Source organism: Panthera leo, chromosome D2 (assembly GCF_018350215.1).
Source record: "Panthera leo isolate Ple1 chromosome D2, P.leo_Ple1_pat1.1, whole genome shotgun sequence".
NCBI classification, from domain to species: domain Eukaryota; kingdom Metazoa; phylum Chordata; class Mammalia; order Carnivora; family Felidae; genus Panthera; species Panthera leo.
Window position 1 is genome coordinate 13,841,872 of NC_056689.1, and position 3,971 is coordinate 13,845,842.

The window sequence follows — 3,971 nt, forward strand, 5'->3', positions numbered from 1 at the left end:
AGCAGCAGCCAGTGCAAACAAAATCCCGCTGCAAGACCTTTTTCCCCCAAATAAAGCTGTCAACTGTTTCTTAATTAACACTTTCCTAATTTTTCTCAGCGAGCACCAGGTTCTGTAAGTTATAAGTACCTCCCAAGGCACAGTGAGGAACACAAGATAAATAAGATTCAGACCCTATTCTCAAAGAACTTAGACTCTATTTGGAAATTTCAAGCAGTGCACATTGAGTCATGGATCCGCTCTAAGACAGCATTCAAGCAGGTACAGGAGACCTGATCCACACTCTGGGGGTGCAGTTCAAAGAAGGCGGTAGGCCCGGCAGGGGTGGCAGGGACAAGGAAGGGTTCCCACAGAAGATGGACACCAGAGAGGCCTGAGAGGCAGCGCAGCAGAGGGGAGGCAAGAAGACACAGGCAGAGCAGAAATTAGCATCGTGTGTCTTGGGATCAAGAAGAAAAATCTGTGCCTTCTGTAACCGCAGGATAATTACGAGGGGGTCACGGGGAATGCTGTTTGAGTAAGCGGGGGAAGCTGGGACCTCCAAGCTTTCGGAAACTCAAGCACAGGGAGGTCGGGAGGCTGGCCGCGGGTGAGGAAGCCGGCCACAGCCCAGATACTGGTGGAGAATGGAAAAACCACTTTGCTGACAGGCCTTTACACCACTCCCTTCCACGGAACTGGTCCCGGATGGCCGCAGAGGAGCTCACAGAAGAGAATTTCAAAGAGGTTGTTGATAAGGCTTGGAGACGGAGCTGATTTCGGGCAGGGGTGAGAAGAGGGTGTGGAGGATGACTCCAAACCTGCGAATATGCCTCATTTCCGCCAACTGGAGCAGGACTCGGGCTTGGGAGAAGATGACAAATGCCTAGATCAGAAGACTAAGAACGACTCCAAGCGCAGCTGGGGTGGCCTCAGGGCGAGGATCAGAACTGCCCGGTCCTCCCCAGCCCCCAGGGTTAGGCAAGGATGGCAGGAGGTGTGCGAAAGCTGCGGGGGTGCCCGGTAGGGCTGAGCACGGGAGGGGGCGGGGGAGGGGGGAGAAGGGGGGCAGGGCACGGAGCTCTGGGCGCTGGGGAGACTCACTCCGTCACCCCCCCCACGGAGAGCAGTGTATGCATCTGTGCTGCCCGGGCACTGCTCCTTGGCTCTCGTGGCCTCTGTGGCCTCACTCAGGGAGCCCGACCCGCTCACACGCGCACGCCAGGCACCGTGCAGGGTCCAGGAGCTCATGGGGGATGGGGGGGGCTCTCAGTCTCCTGGGGAAGGCAGAGATAAACAGATGTGGGGATCCGAAAATACGAGCCGTCACTCCGAGGAAAGCATCCGAAGCAGCCTCCTCGGGTATTTCCCGGGGGTGCTGTGTTGAATTGGCATTGAAGGGGGCAAAGACTTCAGAGCACTGACCGTCCTTCAGCAATTCTTGGCAGGAGCAGAGGGTGGCATGATTTAGGGTGAGAAGTTTGTGTCTCAAAGTTCAGCATATAAGAGTCTGGGGCTGTCGTCACAGCAGCTCGAGGAAGTTAACCAGGGTAGCCCCTGGGAGGCTAAGACAGACGAGGGTAGTCCCCAGCTTAGGCACTGGGATGCGTTCCCACATCCCCAGTGGATGCCCGAACCCCACGGATGGTACCCAGCCCCATCTATGCTATGTTTTTTCCTACCCCATACATCCCTATGATAAATACCTACTTCCTTTATAAATTAGGCACAGTAAGAGCTGAACAGCAATAACTAATAATAAAATCGAATAACTATAAGCCTATACTGTAATAAAAGTTACGTGAATGTGATCTCATTCTCAAAATATCTTACTGTACTTCCTGCGAGGATGTGAGATGATAGAATGCCTAGGAGGTGAGATGAAGTGAGGCGAGTGAGGTGGGCTTGTGACCTGGGATGTGTCAGGGGCTCATTTTCTTCCCAACTGATTGACGGCAGGTAATGAGCCGGGAAAAGTGAAAACACAGGACTGTATAGCACATGCTCTTTGAGCCGGGAACTGAGTCTTCAGGTTCCATGGTGTAGCGGTTAGCACATCTGCCTTACATGCAGAAAATCCTGGGTTCGATTCCCAGTGGAACCACAAGCTTGTCTTAGTTTCCATTTAAAGCTGGAGGATGAAAACGGGCGCGTTTTCATCTGTGCCAATCAGGATCTTCTTAAATACGATTTCATGGGTATGTGCAAATGTCCTGAAGTGCAGATTTTCTTTTCATCAACTTACGGCACAGAGACCCGGCTGAAATCTCAGCTCGAAGGTCCCCAGCTCCGGGCCCAGATGTTCCTGATCTCTGTCCAGCAAGGATGACAGGCACTCACAGCATGGAGGGGAGCCAGGAGCCCCCCGTCCAGGGCCAGCCCTGGGGGCCGTATGGCACTATGACCTCTTCTCCCTGAGGTTCCTCTGACTTCACCCCTGAGATATCCTGAGTCCTAGACGCACTGCTGTGCCTAGAATGTGAGGTACGGAGAGAGGAAGACGTTCGGCCGAGTCAGGAATAGCCTGGGTTTTGACATCAAAGAGTCTGGATTCCAATTCTGCCTCCACAGTGCCGTTAGCCATGTGGTCTTGGACACGCTCTTTGCCGTGGTTCTGTCCCCGTGTGTCGACTAGGCGTAAGCAAAGCACCGGCATCACGAGGAGTTTGTGCACGCTGGACGAGATGATTATGGAAAGCGCTTAGCACTGGCTCCTGCCTACTGCTAAGTAGGCACTCAACGGGCAGCCCTCGGTCTCAGAGTGTGGCTCCCCTCCCCGCGTTCTGTGTGAGCTAGGACCCAACAGCTCTGCCTGTACCTTTCTTCCCTTCTCTCCGGCGACACAGCTCCAATACCGGCTACCAGAATACGAACCCTCGTTAACAGGTGGCATCACCTCTGAGGTACCTCCGCAGTGCGGCCTGAACCCCACTCTGCCCCCCACCGTGTTGTTCTCCCGCTAATGTTCTGGTTAATCCAACCGCTTGAGCAGAAGTGTCACCTCCCACGCTGTCCCACATACTACCCACCGGAAGATGGGGAGGCGGGATCACAGCAGCCCAGAGGTCTATCTTGCCCAACAAGTCCTGTAGGAGAGCCCACAAAAGAAAGAGGCTCTTTGCCACAGGAGATTTATTATTACTATTACTTTGCCGACAGGCTCAGAATTTAAATATAGGACGCTGAATGGCCAGAACCTCGGCCCAGCCCTGAGCGCCTCCGGGCATGTTCCTGAACCAAGAATTCGAGTTTCTGCCCAGTGGGCTCGCCGTCTGAACTTTCTATTTCTAAAATCGCAGTTCTTGGTAGCCAGCACACATTCTGAGCCACAAAATTCTGAGAATTGTTGCACTCGTCAGCTGCTAAGTCACCTGTCCCTCAGCCTGGTCCCTTCTCCTATCATAACAGGACTTGTGTTAGCGTCTGTGAATTTCCCTGTCACATGAAAATTGGCAACCCTTATAATACCATAATCGCCCAGAAATCCACCGTCAGGCCTGTCGTAATTAATCCATTTTCAGGATCCCTCAGGGTCTCCAAATACAATGACTGGTGGCAAATTAATAGATCCTATGGATCGTCTCCTTCCGCTTCATCAAAGAACTGACCCCGTGATGGAAATTTAGTTTAATTAGGACAATCGCTCATATTTAAAGAGTGCCTCACAGCAAAGAAGCCCCCAGATTCCATCTCTTAAGCTTCGAAGCCACACCTCACGTGACTTCGAGCCAACTTTCAGGGAACAGGTATGTTCGTCCCCATTTGCTGCCCGTGGACAAGCAAGAAGATATTCACAAAGCTTGGGACTCCCGCTTCGGTGTTGACTTTTGTTGCTTCAGCTTATGTGTATGAACTATCGGCGGCACAAAAATATATATGGGATGGTTTCTTTTTTTTTTTTTCTGAGTACCTACTTCATGAATAGGGTATCCTGTGTACACGGTGAGGCTGTAAATAGACTTCAGTAGTGGAGCGCTGGAGTGGACAAATAT

General features: G+C 52.3%; 1 non-coding gene across 1 annotated transcript; it reads left to right on the forward strand.

The window, feature by feature from the left end:
- Positions 1-2,010: 2,010 nt before the first annotated feature.
- TRNAV-UAC lies at positions 2,011-2,083 on the forward strand. Its single transcript has one exon. It is a non-coding gene; the product is annotated as a tRNA-Val (tRNA).
- Positions 2,084-3,971: the final 1,888 nt, after the last annotated feature.